This window comes from Equus asinus, chromosome 5 (assembly GCF_041296235.1).
Source record: "Equus asinus isolate D_3611 breed Donkey chromosome 5, EquAss-T2T_v2, whole genome shotgun sequence".
Classification (NCBI taxonomy): domain Eukaryota; kingdom Metazoa; phylum Chordata; class Mammalia; order Perissodactyla; family Equidae; genus Equus; species Equus asinus.
In genome coordinates this window covers 9,644,324-9,668,601 of record NC_091794.1, presented here as the reverse complement: position 1 = coordinate 9,668,601, position 24,278 = coordinate 9,644,324, and the positions used below count along the sequence as shown (strand labels likewise).

Below are 24,278 nucleotides of genomic sequence, written 5' to 3'. Positions count from 1 at the left end.
AAAAGTGAACAGAATAGAGCTACAGTTAACCCTTTGACAAGAACTAGGGAAAATCAGAAGGCAAAGAGACTATCAAAAGAAAGAAGCTGTCCTGACAGAGCTAGATGGGCACCCAGCAAAGATAATAGTATATCCAAGGTACTAGTTGGTTAATACGGAATGTTAATAACCAAGGTAAAGCAAAGAAATTTACCTTTGTTATTATGTTGCCTAAAACTGACCTTTCTTCCTGTCTTAGTCTGTTCAAGCTGCTATAAGAAAATACCATAGACCAGGCAACTTAGACAACAAGTATTGATTTCTCACAGTTCTGGAGGCTGAGAAGTCCAAGATCAAGGAGCTGGCAGCTGTGGTGTCTGGTGATGCTCTCTTTTTAGTTTGCAGGTGGCTGTCTTCGCATGATGTCCTCACACGCACTGGAGAGAGACAGAGAGACTTCCTGTCTCTTACTCTTTTTGTAAGGGCATTAATCCCATAATGAGGGCCCCACCTGCATGACTTAATCTAATCCTAATTATCTCCCTAAGGCCCCTCCTCCAAACACTATCACATTGGGCCTTAGGGCTTCAACATATGAATATTCTAGGGGCATAAACATCCAGTCCAAAGCATTTCAAATTATAATTTTACTAAAACATCTTTACCAAGAGTTCATTTATTCCATGCCCTTTGGAAAGAACACTCTACCTTAACAATCAAGAAGTTTAGGGCTGAACTAGAAACTGTGGCTTGAAATCCCATCAAAACATGGGGTTCGCTGACTGCCCCCAGGTCCTATCCTCAGTGACCGTCTTACTGCAAATGGCTATTAGTCTTTTTTTTCTTCTTTTTAGATGAAATCAAACTATGTAGTTTATATACTTGATGACATCCTACTATCTAGCTTCCTCCAAAATAAATCAAAGAATATATATATGTGTTTACATATATCTTTGAATTACATTTTTAAATTTCTCCCAGTTCATTTATCTCAGTTATCTCATGAAACTGAAATCATTTTGATTTAGTTTGTTTTGGGGTTCCCAATGAAGTGATACAAGCAAGTGTTTTTAGTGTGTGTAGGAGGAGGATAGAGATAGGAGATGGGAGGGAGGCCAGACCCAATGTGATGAATACTTTTAGCAATCCAACGAAACAGCTTGCAATGAGGCCTCTGTACCACAAAAATGCATATATGGATTTATTTTTATGTAAATGTAGCTGTCAGTTTACATACTATAACGTACTTGGCAAAAAAATAGGTCAATGAAAAAATATCCTCTTCTAAAATTTTACCTGGTAGGTCATCATGCAAACCAAGAAAAACTTTGTTTTTCTTAGAGCCTTTGGTTTAATGATACACAACCAGTTACAGTGATCTTGCTGTTTTTGTCCTCTCCACTGAGTGCAGTTTACTTGATGCCTCATCCAAGGCAGGGTTTGCCACGACAATTGAGTAAGCCTAGTGTAGAGAACTTTAATGTGGTTGGAACATATCCAGCACTGAACAGGGGTCTGTGTCAGTCTCTAAGACCAGCCATATTTTCTTTCTCAGATTTCTTTCTTCCCGGAGTCAGTGAATCTTTGCTTCCTTGAGTCCTCAGGTTGTCAAGAACGTTCAGAAAAGATAAATAGTTTCCCTGGTTAGGTAACTCACCTCGGTGCTAATAATCCTCAGCCCTTCTTAAATTCAAATGTGTCCTAGGGCAAGACTTTTCACTGGCGTACCTGCTTCTTCATTTGAAACTTGTGGGGTTTCTAATTCTGTGCCAGCTCACAAGTTTGGCTGATAATTGGTGAGATCAATTATCCTTGTGGAAAGGGAGCTGTACAAATGCCAAATTGTACTAAATTGTTGAATAATGTAAAATCGCTAAGTCAAGAGTTAAGAAAACAGTCAAACCTGCCTACTACATTTGTTACATATTTTCAGAGCCTGAATCAACTCATGGAACCAGAAGTCAGATAAATTACGTAATAGTAATAGTAATTGAATACTTATAATTTTCCAAACACTATGCTAAAGTGCTTTATACAGATTAGTTTACTAAACCTCACACCACCCTATGAGGTAAGGTATTACTATTATCTTCAGTTAACAAATGAGGTAATGCTCAAGGACATTGATTGATAAATGAAGGCACAAGAAATAGAACCCAGGACTGTTTCATTCTAAAACAATTACATTATATTGCTCATAATGTAGTCATTCTCTCTAACTTCCAATGATAACAGAATTTCTTGCCAAGATCATTTAGAGGCTCAGAGTGAGCTCTGAGGTAAAACTGCCTGGATAGCTCTGTGAACCACTAGCTGTGTCCCGCTGGGCAAGTTAGATCCCCTCGCATGCAAAATGGAGTCAAAAATGTCCCTTCCTGTGGGGTGGTTGTGAGGCAATGCGTGTGGAGTGTGTAAACCAGTGCTCAGTACTTAGTGAGCATTCAAAATATTTTAGGCATTATTATCACTTACTTAAGGACAGTATCATTTCTAATAATCACAACATTACCACTTTCAGCTAGAAAGCGTGTGTACCAATAAACACTAATTCACAGGTCTTGTTTAACGTATTGCTTCCCACTTGCTGATACAATCAAAATAAGACAGTAATAAGGCAGTATGGCCTCTTACACAGATAATTGTCTGGCTTGGTTGTAAGATTGAAACATCAGTTGCTATTTCTATCCCAAGCCATTTTGAATGAGCTAATAGTTTATTTGTGTGCATTTTAGGAGAAATTATAAAGTAGAGTGAAGGAATGGCTCCATCCCGCACATGAAGGATTTGGATTCTGCACCGTCAGCGGGTAGGAAAAACCTGGAGTTATTTCAAACCATCCTTGTAATTGTATATCACCGCCTTCTGTGTAAGCAGATAGCAACCACCGAAACCTCTAATTAACCAAAGAATAGACACAAGAAACCATGTGTTTTCACATTGTTTCCAAATAACCTATAGAAGCCACAGGCAGTTATGTAACCTTAGAGAGAAGACTGGAAATTTCCTGGGCTGGTGTGTTTAATGCTTAACTCCTATAAATTCAGGCCCTTTGGGGGTCCCAGGTTCAGATTAACTTTGAGTTTGAGTTCCAGCCCTGCCATTTTGACTAGATGGGTGACTCTGCCCAAGTCCCTCTACGCTTGGTTTCCTCATGCAAATGTGGAAATGATAGTTGTACTGACCTCTTGAGTGGTCAAGGTCTTTAAGGGAATCCATGTAATTAGATGAATCACGTACTAAGGCATACTATGTTCTCAATAAGTTCTAGCAATTGTGATTTTATGAGTATTCTTATTGCTTATTCCACTTGGAATTGAACGTGACTGTAATTTTAGCCTGTCTTCAGATTCTACATGGTTTAAAAAAGGTTAAAAGAGAAAATAAATCATGTTCTATGAAGTTTTAAAACACTTAAAGAGAGTAAGGAGCTATGCCTTTTATTTGCAAAATCCTATATCCCCCTAAATTCAAGGTAATGAAAGCCAACTATTTGTGCTAAGTTTTTTAATCATACAAAGTCATCAAACCATCAAGTACCCTTTATGAAGTGCCAGCGTGGGCACGGTCTCATGCTGGGTGCTATGATACAACAATTCATGATAATATAATGCATAAGCAGCATGTTTTAAGGTTTTAAATGTGTTTTTAAGGTTTTAAATGAACTGATTAGTCTCAATTGTTGAAACTTTTTATAAGAATAAGGGGTTGAGGTGGAGTTTAATGGATACGATTCAAATCACAAGCCAGAGGGCAGCTGAATTCTTCTGATAGTCAAGTCCAATTCCTGTCCGGACTTTAGTCCAAGTGAGGGAATATCAGGTATTTTGTGTGCCTCCTATTTAGGTTGATGAGTTTAGATGTTGAATAATAAAACCCACATGGAAGAGGCCTCCAAATCCAGCTCTTCTTCAAGTTTCTGGTAAATGTGCTTTCCTTCTGTGAAGACTATCCTTTGGCTTCATAGAAGAAAATTGCAGTCGCCCTCTCTTCCTTGACAATTACAAAGGAAAATTGCTTTGAAAATGTGAAACACTGTTATACCCTGCATATGTCGTAGTATCAACAATCCTCCCAATCTTCTATTTTCTCTTGATTTTTCTTTCTTTTTCTCTAGAAGAGTGCTGTCATTGTGAGACAAGGATAATGTTTCAAGACACACTGGCAAGGAGCAGCCAGCACAAACTCACAGGAAAGGCTGCAGGCCTGATCATCAGCAATGGGGAGATTGGGTTCGAATCCTAATCTTCGAGGTGGGTGACTGGAAATTAGACAGGCTCTTTGCCTTATCTCAATCCTCTATTCCTTGCCTATTATCTCTAAAACAGGGATGACGCTAATACCAGTGTCATAGGTTTCTTTTTTAAGGTTAATATATTAGCAAAACTTAAAAAAAAACTTTTTGTCAAATCTGCTTTCATCAGAAGAATCTGTACAGCCCCAGTGTATCCAGGAAGCTTTAGCAACAGACTGAGAGCCATACACAGCATATGTGATTCATCTTATACATCGTTTATAGACAGTATAACTATCTCTGAAACACGGGATTCTCAAACTAGACTACACATCAGAATCACCTGGAAGCTTTAAAAATACTGACTCCCAGACCCTGTCCATAAATAATCAAACCATGATCTCCAGGGATGGGAACCCTGGCAGTCATTGGCATTTTGTTAAAAGTAGAAAATCCATCTTTGGGTTGACCCAGTGACGTAGGTGGTTAAGTTTGCACACCCCACTTCTGTGGCCCGGGGTTTGCTAGTTTGGATCCCAGGCTCAAACCTACACACTGCTCATCAAGCCATGCTGTGGCAGAGTCCCACATACAAAATAGACAAAGATTGGCACAGATGTTAGCTCAGGGACAATCTTTCTCACCAAAAAAAGAGAAACTCCATCTTCCATGTTATCATCTCAATTCTATAGTCTTTTCTTCTCTTATTGATCACACCATTTTCAGGCTTAAGGTGTTGCTTTTATTTATTACATTACTAATAATAGTTTAAAAGCTGGATACATTTGCATACATTATAAAGAAATGTAAATTTCACTACATTTGCAGATATCAAGGAAATTCAAACATGACACTTAACAGGAAGTCTTCACAAAAATTCAAATTTGATCTCCACCAAAAACTCAAACTTTCCTCTAGAACATAAAAGACTATTTTTTCTCTTTTCTTTCAACCTTTGGATAAATAGTGATTTTATTTTATCCTTCCATTTGCAACCGAAATATTTCTCATTCCTACACTTTATTTTTCCTTCTGCAAAGTAGAATATTTTGCAATATCTGCAGAATTGCTTAAGTGCAGTTAAATATTACTGGGTTAATCTCAACAAACATATTAATTTTGTTTTGCACAGTGGTTTTTGATTACTTGAGATTTCCCACAGATATTTGTCCAGCTAAATTATCATTCATTCTTATGTCTGGATTTGTCTACCATTGTTCATGATAAAAGAGCCGAGATAGTTCACTGATACACCTCCAGACACAGGGGAATGAAACACCAACTATGGGGCTTAAATTCAGGGCAGGCAGATGCACACAGGCACTAAGACTCAGAAAAAATGAAGCTTCTTGTAACTATTCAGGATAAAAGAAGGAGAGATGATTAAGTCTTCCTGACCCCACCATATCCACAGGCAAGTGACTGCTCATTTAAGAGAGTTCACAATGACAGAATTCATTCTACTTGGAATAGTTGCCTTTACTTAAGGGAAAGAAGCAAAACCTACAGAAGTAAAAATGCCAGAGAGCTGTGTTGTGATTTTGTTATTTTTCTACAAAAGATACATAGAGGAGAAATACTAAGGGAAAGAGAAGCATGAATTTAAGGTAACTTCTGCTCATCAGAATACAGCCACATCCTAATTTAAGGGAATATGTGGTTTGCCTCCTAAATAACATGCCAAAGTTTCATAGTTTTGAGAGCTCTGGTCAGGTTGCATTATATCTGTCATCTGCAATCCATGTTTCTTAATAATGAAATTTACTCATTTTCTTTTTTTTATTTCTTTTTTTATTTATATTTATTTATTCATTTATTTTGAGGAGGATTAGCCCTTGGCTAACTACTGCCAGTCCTCCTATTTTTTGCTGAGGGAGCCTGGCCCTGAGCTAGCATCCGTATCCATCTTCCTCTACTTTATGCATGGGACGCCTACCCCAGCATGGCGTGCCAAGCAGTGCCATGTCTGCACCCGGCTCTGAACCAGCGAACCCTGAGCCGCCGATAAGTGGAACGTGCAAACTTAACCACTGCACCACCGGGCCAGCCCCTGAAATTTACTCATTTTCTTAAGTTAAATTGTTTTTTGGGGAAGTATTTAAGGAGCAGTACCTTCAACTGATAAGTACAAGTTTTAAGCCACCCAAACGAAAGATATAGCTGTTTTTTTGCTAAGTTAATTAGGAATATATAAGTATTTGACAAAACACAAATTCAATTACAGAAAAACAGCTTACACAAACCATACCTGAGACTGCAGGCACAAGGACTGGTGTTAAAAGTATTTGGGACATGATTATTTAAATGTCTCTAAGGTGCCTCAGTCTCAGTATGTACAAAACTGGACTTGAGCATCTCAAGTCCTTCCTCTCACTCTCAGCCCAGTTTGGTCTATTTTGAATAGATGGGGAGACAGAGAGTGAGAAACCTGAGTCACCCTATACAAGTCCTCCTCTTCGCCTCCCATCCTTCTGTATCTAACTCACTGCCAATGTCTGTTCCTAGATAACTGAGACACAATTCTCCAATCTGTCCTCTGTCTTTTCCTCCATCCTATATCACCCTAGTCAGGCTACAAAACCCCTAGCCTGGACTGCTACAAACACCTCTTATGGGATCAGCTGACATCCGTTCTTATCGTCTCTCATGCATTTTTCCCACTACATCTAGAGAGATCTAGCCAACCATTTTCAACACAAATCTGATTTTGTCACTCCTTCCTGAATTCCCGCTCCTCCCAGCCTTGAGACCTTTTCATATCCCACCTAACCTCTCATAATCACTCTTTCCCCCACCCCACCTTGCTTACTAGCCCCAGTTCACTGTGATACCCTCACACTACCACACCCCAAGCAGGATCAAAGAATAGAACCCCCTTTCCTCCTCCCAGTCTTAGTTTACTCTATGCCTCCTTCAGATTTCAGATTAATCATCACTCCCCTGGGGAAGCGTTTCCCAATCTTTCTGCACAGGTTGATTTCCCTTCCACTCCAGCTCAGAGCACCACATATCTTTGCACTTATCACAGATGTAATTTTACAATTACTACTGATTAGTTCATTACTATCTCCCCCCCTAGACTGCGTTTGTTCACCATTGTATCTTTAGTGCCTTGTATAAGTCTAGCTCTCGATAAAGCAGTCAATGAAGTAAATATTAATTGAATGAATTAAAGAATCAAAAGAATCAATTCCCATATATGTGAAACATTAAAAAGAAATTCCACAATTAGGGCATACCTAAGCCTTGTGTATTGCAGTAAATGCTAATGAAAAAATACTGACAGACAACAACTATATGGATTACTGTAATCTGCCACTTCCTGTCTAATAAGAAACTGTGGTTCTTAGGAAGAAAAAAACAATTATGAAACATGTATAATGCCAAATGGGTTACAATCCAAAAGGCTCTGGAGGTAATATAATACCTGAGTTCCAGGGCCAGCTAAACTAATTTCCAAGCATATGTCTTATATTTGAAACAAAATGCTTAGCACTTAACCCTAAATATGTGTGAAATTCTTCAGGAATCTCATGTAGCAAAGGTCAGTGACGTACTTTTCCAGCTAAATTTGTCTTTTATGGATGCCAAACTGCTATGGGAACATTAACATTGAAAACATTTTTAGAAATTGTTTTTTTTAATTTCAATTTTCTAGAGGTTTGAGGGGGTCTCCATTTCATTATCCATTTTCAGAACGTTTAGCACTCAACCCTATGCTAAATTCCTAAGAGTGGTACAGTGGAAACATCACAGATCCTGAGCTTTTATTTTAATTTCGAATCCTGGTACCTGTACTTATATTACATGCATAATTTGGGGAAAGTTATTTTCCTAGCTCCACACTTCAGATGCCTCACCAATAAAATGGAGTAGCATTAAATTCAATACTGTGTGCAAATACCTACCACAGTGTGAGAGGTGCACTGGGTTCCCAAAGAATGCTAGTTCTTGCTCTCTTATTTTTCTTTCTTATTTGTCTCATCACATTGACCCTTTAAGACCTTGGAAAAGTGTGAAATCCATATGCCAGTTTGTATATATTCAGTTTCAAATCACATTTCATTTCATCTTTCCAGGAGATGGATGTGAAAGATCTCTCAGTTGAGGAATGGAATGCCTTTTTCATTCTGATAAGTACATTTACCTATAGAAAGAAACCAATCAAGAGAGCACATAAAAGCTGAAAGACAAAAAGTCCTTTCAAAAAAGCAGAGGCAGAAGCACATGTAACTTGTGTCCTTTTCAGATTGAGGTTCTCTGACATGTGGTTTGCCTGAAGGAAATAATAAGTGATACCAAAGAATCGAACATAACCTTTTCTACATCTAAAGTCTTCTCTCGTGGACCACCTTGGTGTGGAAATCTGAGTCACACACCCTACTTCTCTGGAAAGAGTGATTTTGAAACCAACAGCTAACTTCCTTCCCCCGGTTAGGGGAGGTGCCCCTTTGGCCATGTAACGTACAATAGAAAGAGCAATTGTTGCCTCTTTATTTTTAGTAGCATAGTATTTTTCAAAACAGCTAAAAATTACTTGAAACTTCTCACTCAATAACTTCTCTTTTGCAAATTGGATTGAGAATTTGAGGATTTGCATCTATAAAGAAGGCTTTTTTTTTAATCTCAGCCTTCTAAATTGTTTCTATGTTTAGTCTTAGATAAGATTTTAACATTGAAGTGCCCACTATGTTGGTCCCTTTGTACAAAAAGCAGAAACAAACAAACAAAATCATTAAATAGCTTACGAGTCAAAGAAGTACAGCTTTGAAAACAAATCTAAAATAATGACTGAATGAAACCTCTGTTGGAATATAAATTGACTCACTGACATTTGGCAGAGGCAACCAGCTGACTCTTAGCCTGAAGTGATGAATAGTGTCTCTCAAAATGAAATTCTCTGGCTTAAGTCCCATTATAAATAAAGATACAACTCTGTATATAATGGCTTCATTCCATGGAAGTGATACTTGCACAAGGAAATGGTTTATTATTATCATGTATTACTCCAATATTACCCAGCAACATTGATTAGGAATTAAGAATATGGACTCTCAACGCAGTTTGCCCAAGTTGAAACCCTGGCTCCATCAATTACTAACTGTGCAATGCTGGACAAGTTATATAACCTCTCTCTGCTTCAGTTTTCTCATCTGCAAAATGGAGATAATAATATCTTGTAGGATTGATATAAATTGAAATGACAAAGCACATATATGTGTATTTGTAATAAGTGTCAGCTACAATTTGATCATAATGTCTAGAAATATACATAAATTTTTACCATACAGAACCCACTTATTAAGTGATCAATTAATGCCTGCACTTGACAAGCTAAGGGAAAGTCTCTCAGAGGGGCTCCCATAGGATGGGGTAGCACCCCATTACACTGAGTGGTGAGGGACTAATTGGATGATCACTTCCAAACCTGCTGTGGCCAATGTCGCCATGTGGAATGGATTACACATTTACCAGATTTGAACTCCCTCCATTACTTTTTTTGAATTTGTTAAAGGTACAGATTTGTTTAGGATAAATCTGAGAAACAAATCATCATGACAATGCATCATAGGTACGACAGTGGAAATGCTATGTGGAAGCAATGCCTTTGTTACAATTTCACGCAGCTTGTAGATCTACGCATTGTTAATGAGGAACAACCTATGGAACATACCAGGCAAAATCACTGACCATGTCATAAACAAATGTTATTACATAAATTTACTACCTGTTTCAAATTCTGGCTCCCCAGGCCTAATATAAATTGTAGGCATGTTAGTGCTAGTGGTAGTTTATTGAGCTTTTGCCCATCACCATCAAGCTCCTGGGGAATTTCCCTTGCCCACACATTGAGAGAAAGGCAGCTGTTGGGGAGAGGACACTTCCCCTGGGTGTCTTCATCCAGGGAAATTGGTGGCGTAGATAACAAACTACGGAAAAGGTACGAATGGAAAGTCCTTCCTTTCTAGGGGTTTAGGTGGAGGGCTCTTAGAGTCTTCTGTCATGATGTGAATGTGCTCACTTCCAAAGCCAGAACCTGTTGGGAAGACAGTAATATTGATGGTGAAGAGAAAGAGATTCATACCACAGGACACTGTCTTGAGAAGGTCAGACTCAGATCTTAGGATAATCTTGTCCAAAATAAAATTCCAGTAGAAGCAGAATTTGAATCCAGATCTATCTGCAAAAGTCTTTGCTCTTTCTGCCACAACTTTCTCCTTCCCGAGATATTTTGCAGCTTCCGTGATATACCAGGGATCATGATAAGTAGAGAGTTGACAGATTTAGCAAATAAAAACACAAGATGGACGGTTAAATTTGAATGTCAGATAAACAGTGAATAATTGTTTAGTATAAGTATGTCTAATGCAATATTTGGGACATATTTATATAAAATAAATTATTTGTTGTTTTTCATCATTAATCTGAAATTAAAATTTAATGAGGTATACTGTATTTCATCTGGCAACTCCATGCTCATATATATGTATAATCTGACAACTTTATGCTAGGAAATTGTATGTGTATAATCCTTTAGTCCAAACTTACAGAATTTAGGAGAATTTGTAATTTGTTCAAATTCAAGTAGCTAATAAGCCATCAACTTTGAATTCAAACACTGGGCTTATTTCACCTCAGAGTTTGCTCTCGTGGGTTGTTAGATTTAGACTGCCCAATAAGGTGGCTGAGGGGTACAGAAAGAGAAGGGGAGTCAGTTTCAGGACTAAATCCAGACTAATTAAGACTCTGGTCCTGAACTCCGAGCTTTCTCCTTCCTCAATGAATATCACTCTTTGCTCTGCCCATTCCAAAGTTTGGTTAAATGGAAAAGAATGAGCAAGCCCTCCTACTCTTGTGACCCCACAAACATCATGCCAATTTTCTTCAATCAAAATTGAAAAGAAAACTGAAAATAATCTGATAAGTGGGCAAAATATTGAAAAATGATGTTCAGGAAAATCTGAGGTCACCAAATGCATAACTCCAATTCCTTTGTGAGCACACAGTAAAGTATGTTCCTTCATTTGGTCATATGGTACTACTTTCCTTATATTAATACCACTTGCTCTCATTAATATAATTTCTCATTTATGTTTACTGGTTTGCATCTTCCATCTATCAGACAGGATCCCTATATTAGATTAAAAGCTCTCTAAAGAGAGCTTTACAAAATATGTCAGAATCCTTGATAATAATAAAATACTCTCAATTTTAATTCATTTCAAATGTATTTCTATTAGTTACCACAAACTAAATCAGATAATTGACAAAGAGCCCTGGAGTTAAGAGAACTCTAAACTGGAGCCTGTGTGATGGGCACTCTTTTTGTCAAACTAAAGTACACAGGCTTTGAGGGTTTTTGGGTTTTTGACTTTTGGTTTTTTCTAAGCGGAGAAAATCTTTTGCACATATCCGTCACTCTCTCCCCTGACACCTTTCATAACAAATGACCTACCTTTATCAGATGTTGAATCTGAGTTGCTCTAGGAAATATCACACTAACTGATGCAATCCAGCCTCAGTAAGAAATTTATATCTAATTATATAACTTAAATAGAATAGATACTGTTTCATCTAAAATGGATCCTGATTATCTATTTATTAGTAGATTAAACAACCAGTGTTCATTTCTGATATCCTTGTACTTATTGTTGATATGTAAAAGGAACTACTAAATAAGTTAGGGTTTTTGTTGTGTTTTTTTTGAAAGTACAGATCATGACTCATTAGCACGTTGAAAAAGCCATTTAGAATAGAAAATATCAGCATGGATTGCATATAAAATGTCTAAGTGTTATTTTATGCTCTTTAAACACATGAATCAGAATCAAAAATGTTTGAACCTCATTGAGGTTTTTTGCTCAGCAAAAGAAATGTTCTCTTGCATAAATGTTCTCTTACAATCTTATCTAAAGGGAAATTTTAGCCTTACTTATTAGAAAAATAATTATTGATATTTTTAACAATTAAACATCACTCTTACTGCCATTTTTATCATTTTCATGGAAGATAATTTTGGACAAGTATATCCCAACTGTGGCTGTCTCAATCTCAAAGACACTGAGATTTTTTCAAATATGAAATTCATCCCTCCTAATGCTAATATCCCATCCATTTCCGAAGCTGCAGAATTGCCAGATTTTGTCTCTCTTCAGTGTCTTTCATTAAGCTATCTTCCAGCCCAGGCCTCTCTGTAGTCTTTAAATAGAACCTCCTAATAAGAGGCAACTCTTTTCACTCTCTTTCAATCTCTCTTTCTCTCCATCAGTCCTTCTCTCTCTCCCTCTTCTCTCTCTCTCTCTCTCTCTCTCGTTCATACTTATTGCATATGAATGCCTAAAGTAGTACAGAGTGGCTTATGTCATTTGGATGTTCCAAAAGACCTCTAGAAGAAAATGGTGGAAAGACCACCAAGCGATCCCATTGAATGCCTACATCCTGGCACATACATGTACAGATGTTGTCAAATATAACCCCTACAATAAGTTGGTGAAGAAAGATATAATTGACTGCCTATCAAAAATTATCACACTGAGTCCCAGAGTGGCAAACTGGATTGGGGAGATATTTTTCTCTTCTCTTTACAGACAGAGACGCATAGAGACACATCGAACGAAGGACACTTGCACAAGTCACAAGAGAAAAGCAATGGAAGCAGGACCTGACTGCTAGCTCAGTGCTTGCTCCTCCCTCAGTGCCCCCGCTGTCAAAAGGCTTGTTCCTACACTGTTGGCACCTTTTTGGAGAAACAGCATGAGAGTTAGGCAGAATGACTACATTATGAGCATTTCCTTCTAATGCAGTGGTTTCCAATGGGGCTTTTACTGCATATTTCAAGTTTTAGCAGCTTAAAAAAATGAGTGGTATGTATTATTTTCTTAATCCAGCAACAACAGCAACAGTAATAATGGATTTTATGGGTTTGTTTCTTTTTTCCACTTTTGTTGTTGTTTCGTTTTGACTAATGCAGGAAGCTGGATAATAGACATCTGGGTATTTGAGCCACTTCTGTAACAACAGCAAAAATTGATTTGTCCCATCATTATCCCTAAAGCGCTAAGTTTTGAGATTATAAATTATTCCATTCTCAACAGTATTCAACTTCTAATCGAGTCTGAAGTGGATGAAATTTTCAGATTCTAAGGTTCAGATGAGGGATGTTATATGCTGCCCTGATAAGGAGAGTAAAAATGTGGTAAAATGAGTGATCTGCCTAAGGGATTCACGTTAGGATTGTTTACGGGTCTCTTGAAGGGCTTTCTACAAGCAGAAAAGTTTCAGCATTAAACCTCAATCTAGAACGTGATCTAAACATCTTTACATACAACGTTAACTTTAACATTGTAATATTACTTTAAAGACTTGTTTAGGAAGAGGACGCTAATGCCTGATGATTCTTCCTCATTTTATGTGACTTGCCTGCTGCATTTGACACTGTTGACATGTTGACAACCTATTCTTCAAGTTCTCTCTTTTCCAGGTTTCTGACATTTTATTTTTCTGGTGCATCTACTCGCCTTTTTGACAAGTTCCCTTTAACTGGATCTTCTCCCTTCTACCTCCTCTCTCTGGATTATAGGAGCCCCAATCCTTGCTCCTCTGCTCATTTTACCGTGTTTTACTTTATTTTCGTATTCTCAGAACTAATTATGGCAGTTTTCTTACCATTTTCCTCTGAATTACTCTTTTGAAATGTTATTTATTTTCTATTTCATAACACTTCATTGCAAGTGTACATAACAATTTAGGGGAGAGGAGAATTGCAAACATTTCCCCCATATCTTGAAATATGCTCCCCAGAACTGTCTCACTGTAGTCATGATTTTCTGCATCCCCTGACCTCCTGCCATGTATTCTTGCAGCAGAAGCACAATTGGAGAAGCTCTGCCTTAAACTGTCTTTATCTCCAGTCTTGACCTGCATCCCAAGTGCAGGAAAAACTTTGTCTGGTCAGGATTTTAGTTAGCAATCCTGACAAATACCTGAAACTCAACGTGTGTAAAGCCAACATATAACTCTACCTTCCAAACTGCCTTTCCTCTCTCTGGAAGTGGTGTCATGATGCTCTCAGTGACACAAGATTAAAATTTCAGTGTCATTTTCATTTCTTCCTTTAATTTGCCTATACAATAATTGATTATTATTTATTACATTCTACTTCTCTTCCTTAGTCCCTCATAGTCTTGCCTCTTCTGTAAACACACAAGGATCTATAACCTTTTTGGAAGTAATGGACTGCCTTGATAATTAGAAGCCCATGTACACCTCCCCAGAAGATCTATATTTTGCAGACTTTTTTTTTTTTTTTTTTTTTTGAGAAGGATTAGCCCTGAACTAACACCTGTGCCCATCTTCTCTATTTTATATGTGGGACGCCTGCCACAGCAAGGCTTGATAAGCAATGTGTAGGTTTGTGCCTGGGACCTGAACCGGCGAACTTTGGGCTGGCAAAGCGGGGCACGTGAGCCCAACTGCTACACCACCGGGGGACCTCTGCAGACATTTCTTAAAGGGATTCAAACTCCCCACCCCAATAAAACAGGTTACCAGCTGTCTTTCTTCCAAAACTTCCTGCAAATTGCTGTCAGATTTATCTTCCTCAAACACTGTCTTTATCAAGCTATTAGCCAACTCAAAATTTTTTATAGCGCTCAACTACATAGAGTATAAAATGAAAGAGTTGGATGGTGTTTTAATATGTATTAAGTGTTTATATGGCTCAGTCACTTTATACGTATCTTTATAGTTAAGACTCACAATAAACTTACATGATAATATTATCTTCTTTTTATAAGGAGGAAATAGAGACTCATATATATTTAGGAGAAGTGGGATTCAAATCCATGTGTCTCTTACTTCAAAGTTTACGATTTTTCTCTTATTCCATGTTGCCCTCATGATGTCATTTTATCTAAATTGCGGACACCTCACTAGCCTTGAATAAATGATTTTTCTCCAAAACTTTTTCCACCTTTTCTTCCATGCCTCCCTTTTTATACTCTCTGCTCCAACTGGAGTTATCTCGTTATTCTTCGCAAAACTTGCCAAGCATATGTGTTTTCATGTGTTTCCTCCTCACCTAAGAAAAGGAAAGAACAACTGGGGACATTTTCTGTTCCCAACCATCCCCTTGCTGTCTTTCAAGGCCCACTTTAATTCATGATCTCCTCCTCTGTATCTTTCCCTGTGAACATCCAATCGGTACTTTTAAACATACACTTTATCGTCATTTCCTTTTAGCATTTTTTATACAATCATTTTCTACTGTTATCAGCTTAGTGCTGTGTGTATCCTGTCAGCCCATTAAACTATAGGCAGTTGGAAGAGCCATATAATTCACTTTACAAACAGCCGGGGCCCTCTACATGTGTTGAATGAATGTGCATGCATGCATAAGTGACCCATTTTCCTGGCATACAACCCAGCCACAATTATTTCATCTTTATTTTCTCTAAGCTGACTCCTTTGTGAATTCTTTATGAAGTGGAAAAACAAAGAGTGTTGATTTTTCTTTTAAAATGTTATTAAACTATTCACTTTAACCTCACTGGAAACATATACTGACCCTAAAGGGAGCCCTTCATTTAAAATGGTGGGAAGGGAACTTTGCTGCAGCTCTGTGGTTCTCAAATAGGCCATTAGGCTTTCTATCTGTCAATACTTATGTTCTTCAATCAGAATAAGAGACTATTTCAGCTTGTCTTAAAAAACAATAGAAATAGAACGAGTTTGCTCTTTAAAATCCATTAACTCAGAAGTTTAGTGTTAACTGGTTTGGACGTTGACATGGAATGTTGAGAACTATGCTCAACATGCCCACAAGTTCACCATGTGCGTGATGCCAAATAGAATATTCCCGTTAGCTGATCTCTGTGTAACCGTAAGCCAGGGAACAGGCACAGTGCTCTTGTCAGAGAAGCACGAGAAAAAAAAATTTCCAGAAAACACATGGTAAGTCAAAGACAGGGCCTAATATGAAAAGATTACTTCTTTCCTCCTGGTTTAAATGCTATATAATTTGTTCTGCCTCATATGTAAAAGAACTAGGCACCCTAAAGAGATCTGAAAAATAAATGTTTATGTTTCTTTATTCAGTACTTTATTTATACCATCTTTTTCAATAGGAAGAATAAATAGGCAGTTCATTCATTCTTTTAACAGATATTTACTTAGTTACCACTCTGGGCTATAATCTCTGCTTTTTCTACCAATTCAGTATCTATCCTTGAGCAAGCCATTCCGCCTGTCTCCTCAAACACAGTCACATCTAGAAATGACTGACAGCTATAAGCTTAACTCCTTGTCATCAAGGCTAGAGTATACTTTTGTTTCAGACCCTCCCCAGTCTGCACATTTAAAAAAAAAATTTGAAATTGGAGTATAACGTATATAGAAAATGCACCCCTCTGTTGGTTTTCGTAGAGGAAACACACCATGGAATCCTCAACCACTTCAGGAAATTGAACAACACCAACACCTCGGAAACCATCCTTGTCACCCCACCTGGACTCCATTCTTCTGCAAAAGTGCCATCACTACCCTGACTTGCCCATTTTTTTAATTTCTCAAAATCAGGCTCTTGTGTTTACCTGAAACTCTCCACTTATTTATATTCTTAAGCCTATTGATCACAGTGATTTTAGGATCTCTGATTGATAACTGCAATATCTAGATCTTCTTTGGGTCTCTTTCCATTATTTGCTTGTTCTCTTTTCTTTTGGTCATTCGATCCTAGGACCTGATATAGTTGATAATTTTTTGTTATGAGTGTCAAATGTTATGTATGAAACATGGTGATGTTTGAAGCTTTGGAAAGTGCTGTTTTTCTCCAGATTCGATTTTCTCTTTCTTCTGGAATTGGAATTTAATTTGAAATTGAGTTTTGATTTTCCTGAGGGCTAGTTTAATCCTGATTTACTGAAATACATCCTTCTTCTTGAGGATGGGAATAAAGATTGTTTCTTTCTAAACAGTCAGGTACACTTCCTTTATTTGGTAATGAAAGTTGTATGGACTCAGTTTTCTGTTTGATGAATACCGGGCACCACATTTTTAAGTGCCATATTCTGCTGCAATCATTCCACCTCTCCTACCTTCCATTAGTATTTAACTGTTGCTTTTTTTTTATAAAAGTTTGTGGTCTTATTATGTTGTTACTTATATAAATGTCCTCAAATTGTTTGTGAAAGTGCATGGGGTAAAAATATCAATAAACAGAGCTTCAAGGTTGTACCACCAGGTGATTGTAATTTTGTTGGTGGTGGGGGTGTCCATTTGTTTGTTTTGTTTTCGTTTGGTTTGGTCCATATTTCTTTGTAGCAATTTTGTAATAAGATCTGCATTATTTGGAGAACTGCTCTCTTCCACTCAGGGGTTTGGGAGCTTAGATTAGTTTTCTAGGGCTGTTGTAACAAAGGAGCTACAAACCGGGTGGCTGAAGACAACAGAAGTGTTTTGTGTCACAGTTCAGGAAGCCGGAAGCCCCCAAATTAAGGAGCTGGCAGTGTTAGTTCCTTCAGGGAGAATCTTTTCCATGCTCTTCTCCTAGGATCTGGTGGTTGCTGAAATCCTTGGCTTGTAGATGCATCACTTTAATTTCTGTCTCCCTGGCAGAAACACAGTGTCCTCCTTGTGTGTCTTCACACTGTTTTCCCTTTGTGTATGTCTGTCTCTGTGTCTCTTCTCTCCTCATAAGGATACCAGTCTCGATGGATTAAGGGCCCACCCTACTCCAGTATGACCTCATCTTTACTAATTACATCGGCAATGACCCTATTTCCAAATAAAGTCACATTCTGAGGTTCCAGGAAAACACGAACTCTTGGGAGACACTATTCAACCCAGTATAGTGGGACATCCAACCACAGTATCCAGCCTTTTCTGGTTACAGCATTGGTCAATCAGACTTCCGTGGGATTTGATATATGAAAAGTAGTCAAGAGGGTTTCTCTCTTTCTTCTTGGATCACCACAGGGAGACAATGTAAGCCTGAAACCTTTTCCAGCAATATTTGTAAGAGAATGAGGCTAATATAAAGAGAAAAACAGAACTGAATGATGAAAGAAAGGGGGAGTGGTGGGGAGAGGAAGGGAGAGAGAAAGATCTGGAAATCCTGAAACTCAGAGCAGAAACAAATAAATCTCTTTGTTTATCTGTGAGATTGTTTTCTGCAACTGGAAATTGCTGTTTGTTTTAATAGAAAAGATTTTGAATAGAACCAAGTACACTCCAGTATATGGCAGTTTTGAATCTCAGGGAGAAGGGAAGTGAGAGAGAGGGAAACGTGTATGTATTGAATATTCAATTTACCTATTGTCTCATAATACAAACTTTATAAAGTTAAAATTGACAGAATTTTAATCACTGGGGCTGTTTCTAGTATTTTATTCTTCAATCAGCCTAAATGTGTACCAGTGATGAAATGGTTAAATAAATTAATGAAATTTGCATCTGAATATTGTGCTGCTATCAAAATTACGGGGCAAATCTATATGTAGTTATATGGAAATGGTTCTATTGTTGTGTCAGAAAATAAGTCATGGACAAGATGTATTTTGATACCACTTATGAAAATTGTGCATGCATGCACGTGTACCTATACACACACTTAGCAATGTGTTCTGGAAGGATAAATATATATAATTGTTAACAATAGTTACAGCTAGGAAACATGCGGATGGAGAATTTGGGGCAAAAATAAAAGAGGATTTCTAATTGTGTTGTTCTATGCATTTATTCTCTCCTCATATTTCTATATATTTTTCTTTATTCTGTGCTGACTATTAAAATCAAACAGGTCAACAACACAAAAGGAAATAATCTGTTTCTTGCCTTCATGGTTACACTGTGTTTTCCTTCATTCCCACGTGTTCCTACAGTTGTAGAGATGGTCGCCCTTTGAAAAGCATATATCTGTGTCACACACATGAGTACTTGCAGGGAACAAGAAGATATCAGCTGTGAATAGAGTGCTGAGCCGAGACAGACTGATGGGAGCAGGAGAATGTGTTCTCTATCTAAAGTGGTAGGTGTTCCTTAGCCTTAGGCTATTGCTGCCATGGGGCCTTTATGACCCAACACTATGAATCTTTTTGCATATTTATTATTGCATATTTGTCAGTCTGTCTGTAGGATAAATCACAGAAGTTGTACTGGTGGGTGAAAATAAATGCACATTTTAGATTCTGATTGATATGGCTAAACAGAAGAAGTCAATCATTATTACCGTCTCAGTATCACTAAATGCTAAAGCCATTCCTCTGATATTTAGGTGAAGTGTGGATCTGTTTAGATCTTGGTGAGGGCTCCCTAAATATAATGTGGCACTTTTATTTAATAATAAAATTTGCCTCAATTATGTTCTCCCTAAGTGCAAATTTAAACTGTTTAGTGTCAAAAAATAAAGAATGGCATCCGCTACTCCCTTCTGGTCCCCCACACACATCAAAGGTGGTACAGCTGTCTCTGAAAAGTAGACAAGACATCTTTCACTTATGATGAAGACAACAATAGAGACAGAACTGATCCTCATAGCAACAAATCAGATGCCTCAAGGCGAGTGGAGTAGAACAGAAGTGCGGCCTCGAGCCAAAAATCCTAAGAGGCAGGAAGTGCCCTGGGATATGCTCCAGCTGCAGCGGAAATGCAAGAAGTCTCAAATGGTTAAAAGGAAAGGGAGAGACTTGCGTGTTGCAGAGTATGTTGCTACAAAGAGTTTCTCTAGCTCTTTGTTGTTAAGTTATCTAATACTGTGCATGTAAATTTTCTTTTTACTGAATTGTACTGCATGAGATAGGGGAAAGGCTATGGCACACAGATATGGATTTTACCCGTTCTGCTGGGTGCTGTACTGTCTCATCTTGCCTGGAACATCCCCGTGAAAACACCATTGAAGGGTCAATGAGCTGTAAAATTGTTACTTTCATCCTCAAAAATAATATTTCACTAAACGTATATGCTTGGAAATTCATATAGTATTTCAAGAACATAGATTTATTGTGAAATGTAATCTTTGCTCTTGGGGAAGGCATATACTATTATTAAGAAAAATTTCATCCAAAGGGCAAATATATACAGAGATGAATGGATTCATCAGTTTAAAATCTGTATAATGAAAGAAGGGGAAAATATTACTCCCATTAAAGATTCCATATTGGAGGAAATGAGCAGCAGTATGCTGTGACCTTAACTGAATATAACCTGCGATGAAACCTAGACTATTCATAACAATAGCTTTTATTTGTGAAGTATCTGCAATTCACAAAGTACTTTCACATACTGTAACTTGCAATTTATGCAGATTAGCAACCTTGTGAGTCTTACAAAATAGGTGCTAAATGTGATTCACCTGTTACCTCAAGTTTCTTGTAAAAGGTTAGAGAATAAAATTCAATAAGCAATCCTGAGATTAGAAAACAGAGAGGTTAAGTTTACCACCCAAGGTCACGCTAGTTAGTAACAGAGCAAGGCCTACACCTCTGAGGAGCTGAGGGCAGAACTACTGCCGTCCTCCTGGCTTTTTCTTCTCTCTTCAGAGGATGCATCTTCTCTCTTTGAGGCTTTCTCCTGCTCACTCTGTCAATACTAAGCATTATGGGTTCAGAGCCACTCTCTATAATAAGGAAATTCTCCTCATACTGAACTACTTACCAGACTTGTTGCCTGTGCTGTTTTGGCTCCACTGAAGGAATACGATTTTTCAGTTGAAAAGGATAAAATATACATGAAAAGGTATAATAGAGTCAAAACACAGGTGAAGAGAGAATAAACAAATAGCTACCAGCTTTTAACAAGCTCACATCTCTAGGGCCAGGAAACTTCCGTGTGGGGAGAAGAGCACAGGTTGTGGTGTTCAACTTGGGTTTGAATTCTGGTTTTTCCATTTCTTGCTGTGTGAAATAATGATCAAAATACTTCTTAGCTACTTTGAGCCTTGGTGACTTCAGTGATAAAGTGAGAATGGTAATAGCTATGTGAGAAGGTATTTCTGAAGAGCTAAAATAACACATGCAAAATAATTGTACTTCGTGGGTGCTTGATAAATTATAGCCATAATTAAGAAAGTATGAAATCAACTTACTGAATTGACTTAGATACTATGTGATATCTAGAATGATTTCTAATTAATAAATGACTTATCAGAACTTTAAGGGGGGAGATAAATGTGTACTAAGTATTCACTGAAATCAAATCACAATATGTCAATCTTACCTCCCTTACAAAGAGTGATGCTAGATCAGGGGTCAGCAAACTAAAGCCTACAGGCCAGACGGGCCTGCAACCTGTTGTTGGAGGGCCTGAGAACCAAGACGGGTTTTACATGTTTAAATTGTTGAAAAAAAAATCAAAAAAAGATTTATATCAAGATTTATATGAAAATTTAAATTTCAGTGAATATAATATGTTTGAAATTTCAATGTCCGTAAATAAAGTTTTATTGGAACACAGCCGTACTCATTCATTTGCATTATGCCTAAGGCAGCTTTGGCATCAGAAGGACAGAGTTGGCTAGTTGCAACACAGAGTATATGATCTGCAGAACCTAAAATATTTACTATCAGGCTCTTTACAGAAAAAGTTTGCTAATACCCTGTACTAGAGTATTTGGTCAGAGAAGCACCCCAGACACGTTATAGCTGTGTTTCAGAAAGTGTTTGACAAGCCACCTGTGCAGAGACAGCTGACTCTAGAACAAACATAAGTGCTTTCCCTCCACGTTCTGGACAAATCCCTGGGAGGTACCTGCCCGCTAGGATCATATTTCCCAGGTTCCTTTCTTCTAGATGTGGCCATGTGGCAAGTTTTTGCCAATGAAATGTGAGTGAAAATAATGTGTATCAGTTCCAGGAGAGTTTTTAAGCAGCAGGAGTTCCTTCTCCTGTGGATTTTACCGAGCGGGCCCCTGGGGGATGGCAGGGCTACAAGAAGCAAGGAGCCCGGGGCCCTGAGTTGCATGTGGAAGGGAGCCACCTGCCACCAGAAACAACTGTGTTGGACTCTCATTTGAGTAAAAGATAAAGTTCTTTTGCATGATCACTGAAATTTGAAGAGTTTATTAGTGTTTCTGCTTTTGGTGTTCAATTATTTTATTGAAGTCATAATGGTTTACAACATTGTGTAATTTCAGGTGTACATTATTATTTATCAGTTTCTGTATAGACTGCATTGTGCTCACCATCAATAGTCTAATTTTTGTTCATCACCATATATATATGTGCCCCTTTACCCCTTTCTCCTACCCCCCAACCCCCTTCTCCTCTGGAAATCACTAATCTGTTCTCTTTATTCATGTGTTGTTTATCTTCCACATATGAGTGAAATCATGTGGGGTGTGTCTTTCTCTGTCTGGCTTATTTCACTTAGCATCATACCCTCAAGGTCCATCCATGTTGTAGCAAATGGGATGATATTGTCTTTTTTTGTGGCTGAGTAGTATTTCATTGTGTGTGTGTGTGTGTGTGTGTGTGTGTGTGTGTGTGTGTCTTCTTTATCCAATCATCAGGTGACGGGCACTTGGGTCGCTTCCACATCTTGGCTATTGTGACTAATGCTGCAATGAACATAGGAGTGCATAAATCTCTTTAAATTGTTGATTTCATGTTCTGTGTGTGATAGCTGGATTGTATGGTATTTCTATTTTTAATTTTTTGAGAAATCTCCATACTGTTTTCCATAGTGACTGCACTGGTTTGCATTCCTATCAGCAGTATATGAGGGTTCCAGATCCCAAATAGCCAAAAAATAACAAAGCTGGAAGCATCACCATCCCTGGCTTCAAAATATCCTATAGGGGCCGGCCTGGTGGCATAGTGGTTAAGGTCGCACACTTTGCTTTGGTGACCCGAGGTTCACAGGTTCAGATCCTGGGTGCAGACCTACACACCACTCATCAAGCCATGCTGTGGTGACATCCCACATACAAAATAGAGGAAGATTGACATGGATGTTAGCTCAGGGACAATCTTCCTCACAAAAAAATATATGTATACATACTACAAATCTGTAGTAATCAAAACAGCATGGTACTAGCACAAAAACAGATACACAGATCAGTGGAGCAGAATTGAAAGGCCAGAAATAAAACCACACTTCTATGGACGGCTAATCTTCAATGAAGGAACAAAGAACATATTAGAGTTTCTTTAACTAATTTACTCGAAGATGTTCTCCTGAAAAAGATAAGGCAGTTTGTATGAATAATAATACTTAAATGGATTTAGAGATGAGCAACTGTGTGCAAACAGGGTCGGTTAATCAATTGATGCCAACATGGATGCTAGAGGCATAACACCATAGAGTTCTTCCACCCTTGGTCATGGACTAATAACCAGTTCTGTGAGATACAATTAGTAATTTTAAATGTTTTACTGGTGCCTTTGGCAGAATTCTTTTGGATTTTTTTTTTCTGAGAATTCCCAGTGGATAGAACCTCTAGGACAAATAATAGTGAGATAGATTTCAGCTCAGATTAAAGAAGAATTAAAAATAAAATAGAGACAGCTACCCAACCAGAGTTACCTTGCAATGTGCTGTGCTCTCTACAAAGTGGTGAAGCAATAGATGGAGAGCCATTGTTAAATTTGGCAAAGAAGATTCTGTAATTATACAAGAGGTTGGATTAATAATTCCTTTAACTTTTGGTTCTTTAATTTCATCATTTAACGTTTTCTTGTTTTAATCATACACCTACTATTTAGTTTCAAGAAATTTAAAGTCAATGAAATGAAAAGACAATTCTACCACTTTGGTTTTCCATAAATTGACCATATGCACAGGTCTTAAATATACAGTTCCAGGACCCTTGATTGTTACTCATTTCGTCATTTGGTAGATAAGGCGCTATGGGGAGTAGGAAAATAAGTAGAGGGGATCAGGGCATTTGCTAGGGTGTATCCATCTGCAAGTAAGATAATACCAATGAACAGTGACTTAAATAACAGAGACGCTATAATCATTTCACATCAAAGTAGTTTGTACCTGGCTGAGACCATGGGAACTAAGAGATCCAAGTTGTCATCATGTAGAGTAATATCTATTAGTAATTGGGTAATAAGGCATATCGATGTCA

At 37.8% G+C, this 24,278-nt stretch overlaps 1 long non-coding RNA gene across 1 annotated transcript in view; it reads right to left on the bottom strand.

The window, feature by feature from the left end:
• Nucleotides 1-302: 302 nt before the first annotated feature.
• Nucleotides 303-24,278, bottom strand: part of LOC139045398 (uncharacterized) — a 58,207-nt gene continuing 34,231 nt past the window's right edge. Inside the window, exon 3 of the long non-coding RNA XR_011503725.1 lies at nt 303-416. This is a non-coding gene — a long non-coding RNA (uncharacterized lncRNA). The remainder of the gene's footprint in view (nt 417-24,278) is intronic.